Consider the following 23,132-nt stretch of genomic DNA (forward strand, 5'->3'; position numbering starts at 1 on the left):
CGCTTTGAACAGTAACGGTGGGGTATCTTCTAACCCAACCCTGATGTCTCAGCTCTTCGCTACACATTTGTCTTCAATATATAAACGCGGTAACGCACAACCAATTGCGAATTCGAGCTCCGTGGCGAACGCATCTTATCACCTTCCTTGTATAGCAGTGTCCCACGAGGAGGTCATCGCAGCTATTCGGAAGCTAAAACCTACTTTGACCCCAGGGGTCGACAACATTCCTGCAGTATTCGTTAAAGCCTACGCTGACCTCTTTGCACCCGTCCTCCTTCATGTATTCAACCTGTCTCTACGTGACTCTGTGTTTCCCACCTGTTGGAAAACTTCGGTTGTCGTACCAGTCCACAAGTCCGGCGATCCTTTAAATGTGTCAAACTATCGTCCTGTCAGTCTACTGTGCGCGTTTTCAAAGGTGTTTGAGCAGGTAATCTATGATCGCACGTTTTCCTTTCTCAAGTCGCAGATATGTGAGCAACAACATGGTTTCATGCCAGGCATATCCACTGTCACCAATCTTGTATCAATTATGTCCGTTGTGGCTCCTTGTGTCTCAGCACGAGGACAAGTAGATTCAATTTATTTCGACATTTCAAAAGCATTTGACATGATGGACCATACTATTTTACTTCACAAACTTAATATGACTGGTCTCGGAAACGCCCTGATTGCTTTCTTCCTTTCGCTTCTGAGTAGCAGATGCTGTATCGTAAAGGTGCACGGTGCCTTTTCTTCTCCTCACTTTCCTCCTTCAGGTGTTCCTCAAGACTCAATTTTGGGGCCGCTCCTTTTCAATGTATTTATTAATGACTTAGCTGGGCATATTCGTCATTCTCATGTTCTTCATTACGCCGATGACGTGAAGATATTTAAAGTTATCCACGACCCAAATGACGTTCTTAAGCTACAAACTGACGTTTCCTCTGTGGTTGAATGGTGCTCTAAAAATGGGATGACTATTAATCCATTGGAGACGAAACATGTGACTTACTCAAGAAAAACTAACATTATATGCAATACATACATGTGTTCCGATGCCATCAAGCGTGTCGATGTACTGAAGGATTTGGGGGTCGTTTTCGACTCCCAGTTGCGTTTTCATGATCATGTCTCTTACGTACGCTCTTCAGCTCTCAAAATTCTTGGCTTGCTCACATATACATGCAAAATCTTTTCCACACACTCTGTATTTCTTCAGCTGTATCGTTCCTTAATTTTACCGCGACTGGAATACGCGTCTCCAGTGTGGAACTCCCTTTCCTGCACTGACTCGTCACGGATTGAATCTGTCCAGAAGAAATTTCTACACATTGTACATAGCGTATTCTTAAGAAAAAGCCCTCACTTTAGAATGTATATCTATAGAGAGATAATATCATTTCTTAACCTCCAACCACTCTCAACGCGACGCCGTTTTCATGATATTATGCACTATTCTAAGATCCTACACAGTTTTCTCGATACGCCATCTTTATTACACCAGCTTCATATCGCCGTACCTGTCGATGTAACCCGACACACGAATATATTGTACTTATCCCACCATATGCCTGCAAATCCGATCGTACGTGTTCAACAAATGACGAACGCAATTCACCCCACTGTTGATATCTTTACCTCCCATTCAAACGTTTTTAAAACTCTCCTCTTGCGTTCACTCAGTAACACGTAAAGCTGTACAGTTTTTTTTTTTTCACTTTTAGTACTATGTACTGTATATCTCCAAGTCTCTATTGTACGTATCGCTGTGAATATCTTCCAGTTACGCTCCTCTTCCTGAATATGTTATGTTATGTTTCGCCTAACCTGTATATGTATGTATGTATATATATATATATATATAAAGAGGAGGGAAAAGCCATTAAAAAAATAAGTAAATGATGCTAGACGTGTTTGAAATTCAAACTTACAGATTAATATGGCTTCTATGGCTGCACGCAGAGAAACAGATACTAATGGAACGATACGACAGCACCAGAGGACACGTGTTTCGCCGTGTTTGCGGCTCGTCGGCCCTGGGTAGCTGCGCATCGTTCGAAATTGGCAAACCGGCAAACTGGCAAATTGGCAAACCATATATATATATATATATCTCTGTGTGTGTGTGTGTGTATTTGTAAATACTGCATTGTCTGCGTGCGCCAACACCAAGGCTTCGGCTGTTCTTGGGCACATTAATAAAGGTATTATTATTATTATTATTCCTACTGTACCTCATTAAACGACTACGTACCTTATAAAATTCCGTGTACCTTCCAAATATGAGGAGGTCAGCATTGTTAAAACCGGTACATTATAAAACGGTAGGGGAAATTGGCCTGTATACCTGATATCCACTGGGTACAGATCTATAAGGTATGTTATAAGGCACAGACATTAGATTATTCTTGAAGCAATAGCTGTCGAAACCGTGGGCAATTGTGTGAGTGTGCCCCCAGTGTGCATTCGTCCTTCTTTTTGCCGCATTCTGTGAAACGCTGTTGTGAAAACCACGTTGTACTTGACTTGTCTTCCCTCTGTCTCCCGTGGCCCTCTCAATTTTCCCACGTCTGTGGTCTATATATTTCCCTGTTTTAGGTGAAGTAAAGGTTGTTGCTGGTTCTGTGTCCTTCTGCGTCGTCCGTATCTTTTTTTTGTGTGTGCACAAACTCATCCTTTTTGCGGTATGGAGATCCTCCACCAGCTACGTTTATGCTATTCTGTGAGTTAGCCAGTAGTAGTACTTTTACCTACCTTTCCCTGTGTTTTACCTCACAGCACGGTAGCTGCCAACTGGGATTTCTTAATCTTGCCCGATACTGTCTTGTGCATGATGCCATCGAGGCTCCCACAAACGAAATTTGGAAGCATAGAAATTTTTGCCGACATACCAACAAACAACAAGAAACTACGACAGTAGCGTGCCTGATCTTCCCAATGACATTGTTGTCTGACAATTCTTAATTGCTTGCCATGTACTTTGCGTGATTTACAAGTTTATGATAGGTTACTCAAGTAGCACAGTCACAGTCACGGGTGTGCACGAGGAATGTTGAGAACCACTGTCATGGCCTGTTTGTTGTGTTATATTGCTGCCTGCACTGAGAACCTGAAATGCAATGATATAATTGCTAAAGGTGCATAAAGGCAGCTATTGCTGCAGTAAGTCTGCATCCGAGCTTCAGTAACTGCATGGGGTGACCAACACATATTTGTACAAATGCAGGAGGACCCAGGTGGGTCTTGTTGCACCTCAGATCCAAGATTATTTTTACAGCGATAGCTGTAAAGCTGAGGTAGAAAAGGGAGGGGAGTGGGGGATCTGGAGCTGACGGAAGTGTGCTTGAAGGATCCAGTAAAGCGCCTCCGCCCACTCAGAGGGCGACCCAGGTTCACGTAGGGATAAGCCAGCGCTAATGAACTTCCGCCCGTGCCTCACAGAGGACGCCACAGTCTCAATTTGTAATGTCGGTTGCGTCTGCGGAGAGGAAAGAGACTACTGCATGGGCACTAGATCCACGAAGCCATGCACTACATGCAACCATGCATAGTACGCATAGTGGAACGGAATAAAATCAACGAACCGGTGGAGAAATGTTAAGAGAAGAGATTTAGCCACAACAGTAGCAAATAAATACACTTGCTATTCGGGTGGTTCTTCCGCCACAATGTGTGGAAAACATTTTTTTTTAATGCCGTGCTAGTGCCGCGAAGCAGCTGTGGCTACGAGAGGTGTACAGATGTGGACAGATGGAGAGAGGACAGCAGGAAGCAGTAGGGGACAGGGCGCTGGAAATTTGCGATTTGAGAATCCCTGTACCGGACGCACTCAGAAGTAATGTTCGCAATATCGTGCAAGTTTACAACGGTAACAAACACGGCAAGTAAGTATAACAAGACAATGGTAACAATGGAGATGACGTCACACCTCTTTAACGAAGTAGATCTCCTGTCAAAGATCGGGCTTTACCAGCGCAAACACTTCGTAGTTGTTGGCTTTGATTACCTAGTGCCCCATACCAAAATCTATACCAAGTAAAAGAAGATAAAAGTCAACATTTCGTGAACAACATGCAGTGGTGCAGACCCAATGTGCGCAGCATTATATTACATTGTACCACGCTGCATCGGTAGGTATCATATTAAGTATGCCCACGAACGTAATTGGTACTTAATTAAAATTCACCAGACATAGCTGAAGAATATATTTAATGAAACACTTGGCTTGCACAGACAATGACGTCGTCGAAGCGTTTCATGCTTGTTGAACCAGCACATTCTTCAGCACTCCTTGCGCACTCCGTGAGCATAATACTCGCAGTCATTTTCTAAGGAATAAGAATAGGAATCAGATTGACGTTCGAATAATGACATCATTTCAGGGGGAAGTGCGAGGAATAAGTTTGAAACGCAATATTTGTCGACATTTCTCATCAAATTCAACGCAGATCAATAAATTCTTGGAATGCCTGGAAATCTGCTTTTCGTCAAGAAAACGACTGGAAGCGTGTATCTATCACCTGTCAGCGCGCAATCCAACATTTCTGTTTTGCCAAAGTCACTAACTAAAGAATGAAATTGTGCGATAAATAATGCAGCGAAGAATAATTCATATACAGTGAAAATACAATTTACTTGTTGACTAATGACGAACAAGACGATATTTTCCACGAATAATGGTTTCCATTTCGACGGGAAACACAGGTAGATCCGTTTGAGTATTAGTCTTCCATCGCCTGAGACACAGACATTACGCGTGCAGCTTCGACTCCTCACATATTCCCCTCTTCTGTCTCACTTCTCTTTCTCCTCACATATTCCCCTCTTCTGTCTCACTTCTCTTTCTCCTCACATATTCCACTCGCTTTGCATAATGTTTGAGAGGCTCTCAGCATGACGGGAGGACATCCGCTTGCACGTAAACATTTGACATCCCATCGTCGAACGTTCCCCTGGTACGCACTGCTGAAGAGGTCCCTATAACGGCGAAACTCTTCGGTGCTGCTAACGCGACGGTTTATGGAGGCATGCGTTACGTCATTGAGATTCGTCTTTTAATGTGTTAGCATTAGAGTCCTTGCTACGAAAGAATCACGGCGTGGTTGTCTGTAGCCACGGCACGGCGCGAATGCGCGATGAGTGAAGAGGGAAAGAGAGGGTGCGCGAATAGCGCGACGCGGGGTGTCGGCACTCGGCAGACCATCTGTGGTGGTCGACAGGTTCAGGCGTGTCTGCGTGGGCGCGCCATGAGTTATGAAAGCTGTGCGGAGGAGCGCCGGCGAAAGAAGTCTCAGGCTGCGAGGCGGCGGCGCCAAGCTGAATCGGAGGAAGCTCAAAAGGATCGTTTGGCTGCGAATGCTGTCTTGCGTTAGCGTTGTGTAGGGTCGTGTGCATGGGCGCCGTCACGGGGGGAGGGCGGGCAAAGGGTTCGTTGCCCCCTGGCTTCCAGAAACGTAGGGTTTCTGAGTCGAGACAACGTAACTGGGGGCGTAGTTAACGCACTACCCCCTAAACATTCTCCCCTGCACCCCCCATGGAAAAAAACCTGGCGGCGCTCGTGGTCGTCTCAAGGGTTGCGTAATGTTTGTGAAGCGTCGTTGAAGGGTTGTGTATCGTTGTGAAGGGGAGTTCCCAAAGGGTTTCCAACTTTTAATTGAAGCGCACATCCGTCGGATTCACCAATGGATCGAGCATGTTTCAGCGGCTTTTTCTTTGTACTGTTTGGGTTACGGTTGTCTAAAATCTGCAGCCCGCGGCCGAGCGGTCCCCTGTTGGCGGTGTCGCGCACGAAGAAAATGTACCAAAACAGTCTCCGACGGAAGGCTATGCAACGCCACCTGTTGGGAGGAATAATCGTCGGACACTCGGCATCGTCTGCTGGGAACAGCAGCCTAGTCATGGAGGGCATTGGTGTAGTTCCTTCGTGGGGAGAACCTCAATATTCCCGGTTGCGAAATCCCCGATCATGAATTTCACGTACTTGACACAAGGAAAACCAAGGATAATACTCGATTGCTTCTTAGGATGATATGCCGTATTGTAAAACACGACTTACCTATACCTAACCACACAAATTCACGAGTTTTCGATGTCTGTCCAAGTGTTTTTAGCGAAAGAAAGCCACATTTCGACGGCCGTTAGGCTTAGCAGGCTGGACACGACGGAGCAGCATGTTGGTTAGTTTCTTATTAGGTTAATTCAAGTTCGCTGCTTGCATTTTATTGTCCAGGTTATTTTAAAGGAGCATGTAGAGTGGTGAAAAAAATCTCCCTTTGACTGTGTTCAAATGTGTCACCAATTTTTATGTTTTTCCAAAATATATAGTGTCCTAGCGAACATACTGCGCTTACTGCAGACATCTGATTCCCTCGGCGGAGGCCACGTGACAAGCCAAGAGAACGCGCGTCACGACGCGACAAGACACCTGCATCCACTCAGAGGAGCTGTGTGACATCAGCTGCGATCGATCATCGACACGGCGGCATTCGGAACGTCGCCTGCTACGTAGTTCTGACAGTTCCTTCTGACAGACGCTTCTCCCAATAAGGTTACATGGAGTTCGAACCGGTCGATCTGTCTTGTTCAGCAGCTCGGGTTTTCGTGTAGGTGCTCATTCTTTGGCGTTTGTATTGCTCGCTCGCATCAGGTATATTTAGCGACTGAGCAACACATCGCCTCGGACAGATACGGAAGTTGGCGCCGAAGGATTTAACTATAGATTCAGAAGTTACCCGTCAAAAAGAACTCGTTACAAGTTAAGTTACCGTCTGCAAAATGTAACTAAGTTAATAACGAAGTTCTTCAGCCTGAAATGTAACTCGAAGTTACTGAGTTACTTACAAAAAAGAACGAGTTACTTCCAAGTTACTTCGGACACAAAATAGCATTACGCAGGTGCAGCGCGCGTGAGCAGTTGAGTTAGACCTTGAGTTGCCTGCGGAGGAGTGCAACACGCTTAGATCGTTTTCGTTTATGTCCAACAATGGACCTCTCCCTCTTAGTAAACAAATGACGTCATAGTGTTCGACAGCACCAAAATTTGGTAGAATTGAACTAAACTCGAAGCTAGAGGTGAATAAGGTTGCGCCCGAAAGCCACAGTCTTTAGGGGATTACGATATGGTCCCTTAAAGGGACGCGACCCTCGGTCCTACTTTTCTTTCAATGCGAGACAGTGACCAAGTGCCCGTACGTGGGACCCAGCCCTCTCCTTCCGATTTGTTCCGGTTTCAGTCTGTCTACCAGTGTCATAATGACGTTTCTCTGGTAGAGGTCTGTTCGAACGCATTGCATCTTACTCCCTGTGGGCGCACATTGGTTCAGCTTCATTTCAATGGCAGCGGTTCTTACTTCCTGAATAAAATGCTGTAATTGATTGATTATCACGTTTTATGGCAAACAATGCCATGAAGGAACCGGAGAGAAAGCAAGAAAATATGTGGACGTGAGTGAAAAGCGAGCTAAAAGTAACTTGGAACTTAACTTAAGTTACTTTGGCAAAGTTACCTGAAACAGGAACGAGTTCCTCTGAAAGTTACCACGGCGCAAAAGTACCGAGTTAACTTAGAAGTTACCAAAAAGGAACTTAGTTACAGTAACGAGTTACTTGTAACGAGTTATCTCGAACTGTGGATTTAACGACACTCTGTGGTGACTTATAATCCGTCTCAGTGAAATGTAGACTGCATATTCGGAGTTCAGTATCAGGTTCAACATCGCCACGTTGAATGGAAGGAAAACGAGAGACATATCAAACCGCAAAGAGACACTTTGAACACCGCCACATACGAGATGCCGATGGCGACGTACGTGCCGTACCTATTCCCTACTCGTCGATTCACTCAGTGGTGATTAAACAACCACCGTAGCTTGCCATCGGGAAACAGATGCCATTTTCAAAACGTTTTCGTTCTAACTTTTTTTTCTCATGTTTTATATCCTTGAATGAATAGCAGTGAACAAGTATAGCATGTCGCTCTGTCGAGGGCAGACGAACTTTTCGCAGCGAATGAGGCGCATTGCCGGTGCGGCGTCACAGGACAAGAGGAGTGGCCTGGAGATGGAGCCCGGAAACCTCCAGCCGCGGCATCGTTTTTTAGAATTAAATTGCGTTCTAGTGGAACCTTTTGGAGCCGAAATGTTCTCCGTGTATGTTTTTCACGGGTCATTGCACGGAATACGAGCGGTTTTTAGACAGCTTGAATACCCTTTCCATGGTCCTTTAAGTTCGTTGTTGGCAGTTTCCCGAGCGCGACACTGCATTTAATAGTCAGACAACATATATTTACAGTAGTTTTTTCTTTTTTTTTTTTTTGCGGTGGGGATTTCGATCACTTTATTTCGAGGTACACCCGCTTCATGCGCACTGCCGATAAGGAACCGCTCCGCCACGAGCTGGAAATTTCAGACAACGGTGTCCCAAACAGTACATTGTTCATTTGTCCATTGATTTTCCTCTACATTTGAACAGCCGAATAATTAAAGCTATGGTGCTAGTGTTGGCTTTCGGGACGTGTTTCCACCTAATGCTTTCCGCTTCATGACCGAAGTGAGTCGAAAAAAAAATATTCACAACCAGATTTAGGTGGAGAGTGCAGATGGAAACATACAGCATACCGACGGAAGAACCCTAAAAAGTGAAGAAACAGGCAGGGATATATATACTGTTTAGTAACTTAATGGACGTTCATTGCATCGTTTTGGACAACGTGATAATGAGCAAGGTGCAAACCTTGAAGGGGCACTAAAATGCTCGCAAAAGTTCACTTGAAATTGCGTGACACGCTATGTTAATTTCGTACTTGTTGTCGTAATTGAAAACTTTGATTCCGTTATAAAGCTACAATAAGAATTATGCCGGACGATTTCTTGCGTCGGCACTAAGTAGTGAACGTCGTTTCAGCTTGTGCATCGGTGCTGTTAGCCCATGCTGCGCGTGTACGCGCGTGCCGCTCCATGCTGCAGTTCCGGCGAAGAACATAGTGCGACTACGAGGCGAACTGGTGTTGCTGTCCGAATGATGCGAATATAATATTGTTGTCACTAGGACGTTTGTGGGCTACAATTCAATAAATTGGTATTGAAAGATCCAGCAATGCGCGTCATACCGCGCATGTAAAACAACACTACGACCGGATCCGCCAAATCCACACGCACACGACAGTCATGCGCGCGCTTCTCCTGCTCTCTGATTGGATGCCCGCAATCTTTGCCTCCTAAGGATCCATTCGTTTCCGCCGGGTTCACGCGACGGTTCTGTTTTCATTGCGTTTTTGTTCTAAACGCAGCGCTGTGTGAACTAATTTTGCTTGCGTTATACTAACTGAAACACGGACTTTTATTTGAGAACAAGTTGTTTTTGCATTTTAGTGCCCCGTTAACCTAATGAGAGATTTTGCCTTTGGGTGGTACTTACGGAATCCCAAGACCCGCCACATGCGAGGTTCCATAGGGAACCTAAGGCCTAAGATCTCCTGGATCATTGCAACTAGACAAACGAGATGGTGCTATTTATTCGCCCTACCGTCGTGGCAAACAACGACTTACGTGAAACGATGAGCAACACGAGAAGAATAATGGTGGCCTTCATGGTTACTTCAGCAGTTTACCGTTTGGCTCCTGCGTAGACATGGTAGAAAAGTACAGTTGGTGAGTGAGAAGAATGCCTGGTTGTGTAATTCACATCACTGCCCACAAGAACAGCACAAATGAGAATGGGGTTCTGTGGCACCCGTAACGCTAATTGTTAAAAAGTACCCAAGTGTGAGTTTTGTTACTGACATGCGGATGTTGTTCAAGACGTCATTTAAGTGTCGCACCTGTGAAGCAAAGTATATTGAATAGGCGATTTGAAAACGCTCCAGGGAGCAGCACGCACCCTGGCAGGGCGTGCCGGGAAATGCTATGCAAAACGACAGCGGTTTGCTATCGTCTCCGATCGTCGTCGTCGTGCTGGGTGTATGCACCGTGGCTGTCGCTTTGCACAGCGTTTCCTGTCATGCCCTCCTAGAGCGCGCGCTGCTCCCTGAAACTTCTGCAAATGGCCTATTGTCGTTCCTGTCGCTTGGAATACTTTATATGTTTTCTCGAACATAGTAGCAGGTCGCGTAAACGTTAAATGTAACTTATATTGTAGTGGAAAAAGGCAAGCTGAGAATAGAACCGAGCGGACATAAGTGACAAGGAGTTTTATTTGAAACATCGTGTGTTCCTTACAATGTTTTTTAACAAATCCATCAGGCTGCACATGGGCTCTCGCATTGGTTATGCTGCCCGCATTGTTCTACTTTCTCGCACTGCCTATGAAATGTTGTGCTCTTGCCATTTTCATATCTTTTTCATTTTTCCTCGACCTGTATATATTAGTAGCATTCGATTAAGTCAAGCGCCCAGGTTACATGCAGTGGCGTAGCCACGCGGGGGCTAGGGGGGAGCTCGAGCTCCCCCTACCACGGGACCCACCTACCTGCCACGGGCCGACCCACGCAAACCGTGCAAATCCGAGCAGAAAATGCTATATGGGCCGGGAGGGGGACCAATGTGACGATCGCGAAAGTTCTTGCTTGTTCCTGGCGTCTATCTACATTTCTAAATGATTTTCTAAGTATGAGCCTTTCAAAATACTTCCATTCTGGAATCTGGTAACACGGCCTCATGACAGCCTAAACGTAATTACATTGTGAACGTTCAAATCAATTATGCTAGAGTTGTATCTCCAGTTGTATCTTGCGGTATGCCCAAGTATGTTTGTGGAGGCGCACCCAGTATCAGCGCGGCGGGGGGGGGGGGGTCGGAACTGGGGCTGGTATTCGTATCGAGCCCCCCCTACCTTGGAGGTCTGGCTACGCCACTGGTTACATGTCACATGTATTCACATGTGTGCCCGTGATTTTCCAAACTGGGTGTTTCCATCTCAACTCAGGCAAGGCGATGTGGACACCATGTCAGATTTTCTCCGAAAGAATATAGCCCAGCAGACGCTCTCCATCCAGAGCATGCGAACACCGGAATCAGCATTATAATTTGTTTACAGCATACCGGGTATCAGGTGACCCCATGGGAAAGGGCTTTGTGCGTTATCCGCAAGGGATCCTAACCTCGACACGCTCTAGTTTTAGTTGTGTTAGGAAAAAAAAATCATTTCTGGTTTACGTGTAGACGATATGTCGGCCTAAATATGTGCAAGAGCTTGAAAAAAAAGAAAAGAAAGAAGAACATGGAAGTTGGGTTTTTGAGATACGGGCGGCCAAATATCGCTTTTTCTCGAGACTGACCTGTATTAGACGCCCGCGTACGAAAACGGAATCTCGTTGAAAGAGAAAGCTTGGTATCGGATTGTGGTGCAGCCCTTCCTCTACGTATACAGTGGTACGCGGGCTGTCTTCGTATATTGTATAGGATGGGCACGACGCAAAGAGAGAGGGTAGTAAATTATGCCCTAAGGAGCACATTTGGATATTTTTAACTAGGAATTTGAAAAATATTTACGTGTTTTGTTCAGGTGCTCTGAGAGTTCGTAAACATGGCATAGTTCCCAAAAAATTTCAATGCTTCGCGCGCTTCCGTTGGTGAAATATAAAACCTTAAAAGCTCAAGATTTGAAAGCTATGCTCTCGGGGCCTTTTTTCTTCTGATTTTTTTTTTTTTTGCGCGCGGGCGGAATCACTGAGAACCAAAATGCCTTCCGATTCATTCCTGACTTGCGCTGCTCTACAGCACACACACACACACACACACACACATATATATATATATATATACTATGAAAAAAATTGCAGGAGCTCTTTGGCTGCACGTATAGCATATGTCTGTAACTCAAACATCGTCATGCCAGTACTGGATAGCTGTTTCGGCCTTCTTGGGCCTCATCAGTAGTACGCAGGCAGGCAACGTTTGAGTGGATGGCGTCAGAAACTCACGTAACACGTGATTCTTCCCATCAGGGTGAGATAACTCACTCAGTGAAAGCCCAGTGCAAAGCCAGCGAAGTATACTCTGAAAAAAATAGCCGGAGCTCTTTAGCTGCACGTATAGCTTATGTCTGTAACTCAAACATCGCCATGCCAGTACTGGACAGCGGTTTCGGCATTCTTGGGCCTGATCAGCAGTACGCAGGCAGGCAACGTTTGAGTGGATGGCGTCAGAAAGTCACGTAACACGTGATTCTTCCCGTCAGGCTGAGATAACTCACTCACTGAAAGCCCAGTGCAAAGCCAGTGAAGTATACGATGAAAAAAATAGCCGGAGCTCTTTGGCCTTCTTTTCGGCCTTCTTGGGCCTCATCGTTGCCTGCCTGCGTACTGCTGATGAGGCCCATCAAGAAGGCCGAAACAGCTGTCCAGTACTGGCATGGCGATGTTTGAGTTACATACATATGCCATACGTGCAGCCAAAGAGCTCCGGATATTGTTTTCATAGTATACTTTGCGCGTCTCACCACTCACCATCAGCGCAGACGAGTGCCTCGTTTCGTTTGACGTTGTGTCTCTCTTCACGAACGTGCCGGTCCCACTGGCAGTGGACGCTGCCAGGATGGCACTTGAGAGGGACAACGACCTGGCGACTAGAACCAACCTCAGCGTTCACGAAGTGTGCCGCCTCCTAGATTTCTGCCTCAGCGGAACGTACTTCTCATTCAACGGAGAGCACTACAAGCAGACTACCGGAACAGCAATGGGTGCGTCAATATCGGTAACCGCAGCGAACTTGGTGATGGAATCAATTGAAGAAAGGGCCCTGCAATCCCCCGATATTAAACCGAAAACATTCTTAAGGTACGTAGACGATTGCTTCTGTATTTTGAAGAATTCCGATGTTGACGGGTTTTTGGCACGCCTAAACCGCATCGAGCCATCCATCCAGTTTACCGTGGAAGTCGAGAGGGACAACGTTTTGCCTTTTCTCGATGTACTCGTAAAGAGAGAAGGAAGTGACCTAAAGTTCACCGTGTACAGGAAGCCCACTCATACTGGACGATATCTAAGGTTTGATTCCAATCACCCTACGTGTCACAAGGCTTCGGTGGTTTCGTCCCTTTTTTCGAGAGCTAAGAAGATTTGTTTGTCGGAGAAAGACAGGAAAAAAGAAGCAGCAGCAATCACTTCCGATTTAAAAAAGAACGGATACACAAGTAGCTTTGTTCAGAGAGTCGCCCGTCGTCAAGCTCGCGGTCTCCGAAACCGACCACGTCCAACTGACGACCAGCCCTGTCAGACTAGACGAATCACCATGCCATATGTGAAGGGAATCAGCGAGTCTCTGACACGTATACTAGCTAAGGAAGGAATACGTGTGTCTCACAAACCCGTCTCAACAATCGGACACTATATACCGCGGCCGAAAGATCGCCCACCGAAAGAAAAAGCACAAGGTGTAGTCTATAAAATTCCATGCACCAAATGCAGCGCATCATATATCGGCGAGACAAAGAACTTCCCCGAAAGGCTACGGCAACATAAGAATGATGTACGGAAGTCGGACATCGAACGAAGCGCTCTCGCTGAACACTGTCAAGTTCGAGACCATCCTATCGACTTTCAAAACGCCTGCATCATCGACCTTGAGAGTAATCAGATCAAAAGAATGTTTGTAGAGTCCTGGCATATACAATCCACACCTGGAAACGTTAATCGAGCTGTTGGAGCGTTACCCAGCGTATACGTCAGCGGCCTCCGTCACGTGACTGAAAAACAATCCGGCGAATCACGAAATTCGAACCACGGCAAGAACGCTGCTGCCAACGGCCACTACAGTCACCACTGAGGAAGGAGCCGAACTGGCTCCGAAACGTCGGGTATCCCCGTCCTGTAACTTGGTTGGAGATTTTCGTTACTATCATAGTTCTCACCCAACCAGACACCACTTGTGTCGAACATGTTCACCTTCAACTTCACAATGCATGAGCTAACTATGAATCCGGCATTCGGTTTAAAGGAGCATGGAACGTGAGAAGAAAAAAAGTTATCTCTTTGAAAGCGTTCAAATGTGCCAGCACTGTATGATGTATTTACACTAAAAATACTAGGGATGTGCCGACCGAATCAGGGAAGCCTCGAATCCTCGAATCCTAGGCAGGGATTCGAGATTCGCGAATCCGAATCCCATTGCCCAAACCGCGAATGGAATCTTTCGAATCCACCAACCAATTATGCTTGTTTCTGTTTAAAATCGGCGTCTCCAAGCCTGCTTGGCCAGCGATTCCCGCGGCGCTACAAAACCACAACATAAAGCTCCGATATTAGAAGTTTAAAAGTAACTTGTTTTTCCTTTGATTGTTTCTTAATTTTATGGAGGGAATTCAGACTCCTCAGTTTATGTATCTCCTGTAGTCGATGAACAACATGTTAAATAAGTTACACGTAGGAAGATGTATATGCCCAGACAGCACAATATGTTGCAAATGTGTTGCATCAATGTTACCTCAACGGTGAAGTGTTGCAGCGATATTTGATGCCCACATTCGTCGTTGTAGCAATATACTTACTTCAATATTCATGCTATGTCTCAAAGATCGCGTAAAGCTAACATAGCGATGTTACTGAAGCGATGATGAATATGTTACACTCAGGTAATGTCGCGCTTACATATTGTTCACGCATGTCAATGCAACGTTGCGATTGCGTTTCTTCCAAAACGCTTAATCAGCAAAGTAACTTCGACGTTTGTGCACTCTTTATTTCAATGTTTTCGTCGTATTTCTAAAGATGCGTGGAGGTAACAGTGTGATTGTGTCTCCGAAGCAATTTGCTTGTGCTGCACTGAAGAAATGTCGCAGTTACATTGCTGATGTGGTGTTTGACAGTCAATTCTAATGCAATGTTGCAATAGCATTACTCACAAAATAGTGCATCAGCGACCAAATCTTAACGTTACAGCACTATCATTATATCAATGTGTCTGCTGTATATCGAAGGATGCGTAGAGCTAACAGTGTGATCCTCTTGCGAGTGCAATATTGCACATGGTACATTGAGGAAACGTCGCAGTTTAAAAATGTTACTTCTAGGCAACGTCTGAAACATTGTAGCATCATCGAGACAAACATATTGCTGCAATGCTGCACGTTTTGCATGCAGCATTTCCGAGGCGCTTGTTCCGAGTGCTCCAGTAACGCAATGTTTGCACGATCTTGTTCTATCTGTAATTTCCACCAATAAACAATATGTGAAACATTCAATTTCCCGTGACGTTCACCCATCATTTGTCAGTTTGTTTTTGACGACGTGTTCAAACTTGACGGCAACATTTCATGCACAAATGCATGTTACAACAATGCCTCTATTCAATGTTGGTGCAGCATTTTGAGACGATGCATTTTAGAAACATTACGATTGTGTTGCTCAGGCAATGTTTCACGTGCCGCAGTGAGGTAACATTACAATTAGTGTGACCATTATGGGGAGAAATAATTCAGATTGTGAGAGGCATATTCTGGGAAAACACTGCGGACATACCATGGGAGATGACTACGGACAAAAGGATCGAGACGAGGACAACATAATCTCAAAGAAAATTAATCCGACCGAGAACTTGAAATTAATTACAGTCCATTCTTACGCACGTGTGAATGCGCGCTGACCCTCAATATGGCGTTCTTCCATAGCATCAGTGCGATCACAGCCCTTGAGACCTCGCGTGGCATAGTGGTTAGAATGATCGCCTTCCGTGCAAAGACAGGGAGGTAACACGGGTTCTAATCCTGTCTGTGCTGTCTGCGATTTTCCCAGAGCTTCTCGGTAGACTTTCTTGACGAATGTCGGCACCATTCTCCTGAAGTCAGCTCAGGAGCAGGACGATTACTGAATATGTAAGCCGCACTGTATGCACGAACTCCTCGGGCGGTGATTTTGTAACGGTGTAAAGTAACTCGTCATTGGCAGTGTTGCATCAACATTACGATATTACATTTTTTTTGCAATATTGTTGCTGTAATATTGCTGCAAAATAACGAAGCCGGTCTTTAGCAATGTCACACCAGCATTGCAGCGTGACATAGCACAATTCTGCAATGTTGTTTCGACAACATTGTTGCAGCATGACGAAAGCGGTCATTAGCAACATAACATCAATACTGCATGGCGATATTGGTGCAATGTCACTGCAACAATTGCGCCGACTGGGTGGGTATGTCTTGTCCCGAAATTTGTTTTTTTATTAAACAAATATATCAAATTCTGAGTCAAAACACTTTTCAGTAGAAGACTTTTTCCCTGACTTTTACAACTCTTTTTAAAGAAAGGATTCGAAAGATTCAAGATTCGTGGATTCGCAGAGCCTTCCTTAGATTCGGATTCGAGAAGTTCTGGATTCGTCCCATCTCTCATAAATACTGTCCTAGCGAACATATTATGCCCACGTCAGACGATTGATTCTCGCGAGAAACTCTCCCCTTTTCTGTGGAATCCACGTGAGAAGCCAGAGAATGCTCCTCACGATGTGACGAAGCACCCGCATTCACCCAGAGGAGCGATCTAGGAATGACGTCAGCCGGGATCGGTCACTGACACTGACACTGCGGCGGCGGCGGCGGCTGAGGCGACAGCACATAGATGCAGAAAGCCTGCGCGCTCGTCCACGTGACGCAACAATTCAAAGTCAGCCAATCAGGACCGCGTTTTCAACGGCCGTAGCCAATCACGAACGTGTGGTCGTGGCCATGGAGAAGAACAACCGTCATCTACAAGTTGTAACTGAACGTCCCCGCGTACTAAACGGAAAAAACTTTGAAAGAAAGCGCAAAACGGTATCAGCCTTTCTCAAAAGTGCCCTTTTGAAAACGTCTTGCACTTTTTGTCTAAATATTTGGGTCTGCAGGTTTCAGGTGAGCTGCAATCGTTTGCGGGTTCTTGAATTTGCGGAACAGTGAATCGCAGTAGCAGACGAATTCTGACTCTTAATTAAAAGAGGAAGAGGAGGCAATGCGCAGGTATGGTGGCTCACCATAGCTCAGGCTGTTGGTGGAGGTCGGCGCGTCGACTGCTGCGTACTTTTCTCGCAGTTTCTACTGACAGACGCTTCTGCTCAGCAGCTCGGGTTGTGGTGCAGGTCCTTATTCTTTCTTTTCCTTCTTCGTGGGGGTTAAGTGACGTCAACGAATGTCCTTGGCATGCTTTGTCGTTTGCATTGCTCGTTCGCGTCAGGTAAATTTAGCGACAGGGCAACACATCGCTTCAGATAGATTCAGAAATGGCACCAACGGAATCCACGACGCTCGGTGGTGACTCGTAACCAGTCTCACTGAAATGTAGACTGCATATTCGGAGTTTAGTGCCAGGTTAAACATGCTCGCGTTGAATCAAGGCAAGGCACCTACTTCTTGCCGGATCATTTGCCGGAACCTGATGCATGTGAAAGTCTCGCGTGCTTTTTGTTTTTATTGGCGAAACCTCGAACTCCACACGACATCACTGTAGGTCCCCTCAACGAAGCACACATTTGTGTAATACACGTACATGTGCACTTATACAAGCTCTATGCTCTACCTCCATTAAATAGAATGAAAACGAGAGACGCACCAAACCGCAAAGAGACACATTGAACACCGCCACATATGAGACGCTGATGCCGACGTACATGCGGTACGTACTCTCTACTCGTAGACGCACGCAATGATGATGAAAGAACCACCGTAACGTGCGATCGGAAACAGACACCATTTTCAAAACGTTTATTTTCCTGTTTGATATCCTTCAATGATAGCAGCGTATAACAGCGTAAAGTATGGCACGTTGCTCTGTCGACAGCAGACGACTTTTTCCCAGCGGATGAGCGGACGTCACAGGACTGGAGGAACGGCCTGGGAATGGAATCCTGAAACCTCCTGCCGCGGCATGTTTTTTACGTCTAAATTGCGTTGTCGTGGGACGTTTTTGAGCTGAAATATTTTCCCTGTATGCTTTTCATCGACCATTTCCCGAAATACGAACGTTTTTTATACAGCATGAATACCATTTTCATGCTCCTTTAATCTCTCAGAGCATACTTCTTTATTGCGAGGTAGATTTAACACGTCCTGAAGCACGAATGACTACGAAACTCGCAATGACTGTCGTTCCGAAGTGGCATGTCTAGTTTCTTTGCACTTGGAACAACAACTCTGACTGGTACTGATTGCACAATAATATGTAAATTTCGGTTGTTTGCTCGATTACAAGGTATCTTGCAGACCGTGATAATCCAATGGGATCTCCCCGTTCGGTGGGGGGCTCCCACCTACGACTGTGCTCTCTATTCTCTGGCAAAACATGCTAGCGTGCACACAGTATTAAAGATTAAGGGTATTAACGTAAGTGTGATTCGATACCTGTTTCCAGACCAACAAAGAGTACAAATTAAGAGAGAACCAAACATAATACCATTGGTCATCGACTAAGTTATTACGAGTGGCGTTCAAGTCAAATGTACAAATGGCTTGCGCTACTTCTTTTTCGTCATTTTCACACGCGCCAGGCCTCGTCGTTCACCACCTGATGGTCTAAAGTTTGTGCAAAACAGAAGGCACGTGCTGGGCAAGATGGCCGACAACGAGGTGAACGCGCACACCAAACAGCGAATTGTCATGAAGTTTCTCGTGAATGAAGGCGTAAAGTCATCCGAAATTCACAGACGACTTCAGGCTCAGTATGGCCACGAGACACTTAGCCGCAGCAAAGCGTTTGAGTGGTGCAAACGGTCCCGAGACGGCCGTATATCAGTGCAGGACGATCCCGGCCGGGGCGGCTAAGAGCCCAGTGTCAGAGTTCCAGAGAACATCCAACTTGTGCAGCGCCTGATCCTTAAGGACCGACGGATAACATGTCTCGATATGAATAGTGCATATAGTGCGATCAATAGTGCATATTACTGCCAGGTTCTCAGGGATGTGCATAAGGTGCTGAAGCAAAAGCGGTCGGGTCTCATCACCAAAGGAGTCCTCCTCCTACAGGACAATGCACGCCTGCATACCGCGCATCTCACGACACGCACCTTACAGGAACTTGGCTGGGAGTTGCTGTCACATTGTCGGGTCGCCACAAGTAAAGGCACGGAGAACACGGAAGCAGTTGAGTGTGTTTAAAAGCAATCTATTTACTTCAATGGTCGGAGGCCCACTGGCCTGTATTTACAGCTTTTGAGCCGCAGAGCGCAGCAAGGGAAAAAGGGAAGCGAGAGGAAGGAAAGAGAGGACGGGAGCGCAGTGTTTTCTGAGAAGGAGAAAAGAGAAAGTAAAGGTAAAGAAAACCGTTGTACATCTGGCTGTGCGACTGTGGCGACAGGAGGCCTACTCAACTTCTCCGTCGTCTGCAACAACTGCTCGGAGAAAAGGCCAGCACCATTGATGAGACTCTATTGCGGGAGCTTTTCCTTCAGCGCCTCCCAGCCAGCGTTCGTATGATACTGGCGTCAGCGAAGAGCACAACGTTGTCGGACATCGCCAACATGGCCGACAACATCATGGACGTTGGCTCCCCTGTCATCGCTGCCGTCGGATCCCAACACGAACCCCCGGCTATAATGGAGCTCCGGAAGGACATCATAGACCTCAAAGACACGTTAGCCGCACGGGACAGCCACGCCATCGATGACCTCCGCGCCGAGATGAACAAGCTGGTCAAGATGGTGCAGTCGCTCGGCCCAACGCAGCGAGGCCGGAGCCGATCAGCTTCACGCCGACCAGCGCCAGCCCGACGACAGTCTCCAGCACCGAGCAACAATGGTAATGCCCTTTGCTGGTATCACCAAACATTCGGCGACAATGCCAGACAGTGCCAACCACCGTGTTCGAGAGCGGGAAATGGGACGGCCAGCAGCTAACGGCGGTAAGCGAAGCTGGTCATCCACCCACCCGCCACCGACTCTTCTATGTCACGGATCGCGTCACCAAACAGCAGTTCCTCGTCGACACAGGTGCACAAGTGAGCATCATCCCGGCGTCAACAACGGATCGCCGTGGCAAACCGGCTGCACCTGAACTCTACGCTGTGAACGGCTCCGCGATTCACACGTACGGTGAGCGTTCCCTTACCTTGGACATTGGCCTGCGACGAACATTCCGTTGGATCTTTGTGGTTGCTGATATTCCCTACGCCATCATCGGAGTGGATTTTCTACGCTATTTTGGACTACTAGTGGACATTCGCCAAAATCGCCTTCTAGATTCAGTGACATCTATGACTACTCCTGGCACGCTATCACGCCTTCTTTCACTGAATCTCACTACCATCCGTCCCGGCCTTTCAGACACGTTTTCCAACATTTTGGAAAAGTACCCGTCTCTCACCCGTCCTGTAAACACTGAGCTACCTGTCAGCCACGATATCAGCCACCACATCGAGACCAACGGACCGCCGACATTTGCACGACCCCGTCGATTGTCACCTGAAAAGCTGCAGATTGCCCGACATATTGGTCGGGGACTATCGTGCTCTGAACCGAGTTACGGTCCCAGACCGCTATCCCATACCGCACATACAAGACCTGACCGCATCACTCCGTGGAGCGACCATCTTTTCACGGATAGATCTGAAGCGGGCCTACCATCAGATACCCGTCCACCCCGATGACATACCGAGGACGGCAGTCACCACACCATTCGGACTGTTCGAATTCGTTCGTATGCCCTTCGGATTGCGAAACGCCGCGCAAACGTTTCAGCGCTTCATCGATCACGTCGTCCGCGGTATGGACTTCTGCCACGCGTACATTGACGACATTCTTGTTGCAAGTGCGTCACCTGAAGAGCATGAGGAACACCTAAATGCTTTGTTCGCAAAATTGGAACAATTCGGCATAGTCATCAACACAGCGAAGTGCGAATTCGGAGTGTCATCACTAGACTTTCTCGGACACAAAATCGACAGCAACGGAATTCGACCACTACCAACGAAGGTTCAGGCAATCACTGACTTCCCAGCTCCAACGACGAAACGTCGTCTGAGGGAGTTCCTGGGACTTGTCAATTACTATCGCCGATTCGTTCCCAACTGCGCCGAAACCATCGAGCCTCTCCACAAGCTTCTCAGCAAAAAGCATAAAAACGACAAAATTGGACCGTTGGAGTGGGGCGATCGAGAGAACGCTGCCTTTGAGGATATCAAATGCCATCTCGCCGACGCAACTCTGCTAGCCATCCCACAGCCGGACGCGCCAACATCTCTTATGACAGATGCGTCAGACACCGCCATCGGCGCCGTCCTCCAACAACGCATCAACGACGAGTGGCAGCCCATCTCTTTCTTTTCTCGCAAGCTGAGTCCGACAGAACGCAACTACAGTACATTCGGACGAGAACTCCTTGCAGTATACTCTTCAATTCGCCATTTCAGTCACTTCCTCGAAGGACGCGAATTCACCGTATTCACAGATCATAAACCACTGACATTTGCTCTGAGATCGGTGAAGGCCCACTCCGGATCCCACACATCTAGAGAACTCCGGCAGATGTCGTTCATACCTGAATTCACCTCCGACATCCAGTACGTGAAAGGCAAGAACAACGACGTCGCCGACTGTCTTTCTCGGATACACGCTGTAAACTCAACGCCACCGGCTCGCACCGACTACAACGCCATTTCTGAAGCTCAAAAATTAAGATGACCAAGAACTCGTCCAAATTTCAAGTAGTCCAGGAACGCTGACTTTCCAGAGCATCACTCTTCCCGATTCGAACACTACCCTTGTGTGCGAAACATCGACTGGAAAAGCCCGACCATTCATCCCTCTAGCCTTTCGAAAGGACATCTTTCACAGCATCCACAACCTTTCCCACCCTGGCATCAGAGCTTCCCAACGACTCATCACGTCCGGGTCACCAATATGTCGGGTCGCCACAAGTAAAGGCACGGAGAACACGGAAGCAGTTGAGTGTGTTTAAAAGCAATCTATTTACTTCAATGGTCGGAGGCCCACTGGCCTGTATTTACAGCTTTTCAGCCGCAGAGCGCGGCAAGGGAAAAAGGGAAGCGAGAAGAAGGAAAGAGAGGACGGGAGCGCAGTGTTTTCTGAGAAGGAGAAAAGAGAAAGTAAAGGTAAAGAAAAACCGTTGTACATCTGGCTGTGCGACTGTACTTGGCGAGTCGCTACAACATCCCCCTTACAGTCCAGACCTCGCCCCCACCGATTTCCATCTCTTCGGGCCACTGAAGCCGTTCCTTGGGGGTCGCCATTTCAGCTGCGACGATGAGGTCAAGAATGCGGTCCGATCATGGCTGCTAAGCGCCGGTAAGGATTTCTACGCTGCTGGCATACAAGCCCTCGTGAAACGTTGGGACAAGGGGAATAGTGCCCAGCTGGAGATTTCGTCGAAAAATAGAACTAATTTCTCGCCTGTAAGTTAATTTTACTTTTGCGAAAAATGAAAAGTCCTGGTTTGACTTGAACACCCCTCGTATGTATTTGATTTACTGACCGACAGCCCCCCCCCCCCCTCCACCCCAAACTTCCAGTCCTGCTTTGGTGTCGGAGAAATATGGTCACAACACGCTTACACCAATTACCACGACTCCCCAGAATACTCTTTTCACAACGCTTACTTTGTCTTGCTTATTACCATTGTTTCGCAAGTTATCCTTATCAATGTACAATCTGCGAAAAAGCAAACTTGCGAGAAACTTCGAGAGTGTCCGTGCAAAAGCAAACTTGCGAGAGTGTCCGTGAGTCACAGGATCGGAGTTGAGCTCTTGGTATGATTATGCCTCTATTTCATTACGCCATCAGGTGCAATTTTGCGAACGTAATTTTTTAGCACCCAGGAACTAAAACTACATAACAGAAGCCAACACAAAATTTAAGAAAAGAACACAACGACACCGGGAAACAAGGACAGACATATCTTCGCTCTGCTGACACATTAATTTCTTGTACATTTAGTTCTTACTTCTCCATGGACAGTAGGACCAATTTTTTTTTTTCACATATTTTTCGAGGTGCTGAGAAATCGGTGCAATCCTACAGTATATATAGGAGTGACTTCAGCGGAAAAAAGGCAAAAAAAGACACCTGATTGGCAAAAGTGTCCTATGTGCGCTTGTTCCTTCTTGCTGTCTCTACTTAAAAAAGAAGAAAAAAGCTCAAGTCCAAACTCACCGTATGCAGATGCACGAGTCTTGCAACACGCCAAGAATATTGTGCGGGCGTACCGATTTGTGGAGGGCATTTAATGGTGTACACGGA

General features: G+C 46.7%; 1 long non-coding RNA gene across 1 annotated transcript; it reads right to left on the minus strand.

The window, feature by feature from the left end:
• Positions 1-4,177: 4,177 nt before the first annotated feature.
• Positions 4,178-23,132, minus strand: LOC135372107 (uncharacterized). Its single transcript, XR_010415825.1, has 4 exons — positions 23,046-23,132; positions 9,531-9,602; positions 9,400-9,471; positions 4,178-4,313 (listed from the first exon to the last, which is right to left on the minus strand). It is a non-coding gene; the product is annotated as an uncharacterized LOC135372107 (long non-coding RNA).

The sequence above is a fragment of the Ornithodoros turicata genome, unplaced genomic scaffold, assembly GCF_037126465.1.
Source record: "Ornithodoros turicata isolate Travis unplaced genomic scaffold, ASM3712646v1 Chromosome13, whole genome shotgun sequence".
NCBI lineage: Eukaryota > Metazoa > Arthropoda > Arachnida > Ixodida > Argasidae > Ornithodoros > Ornithodoros turicata.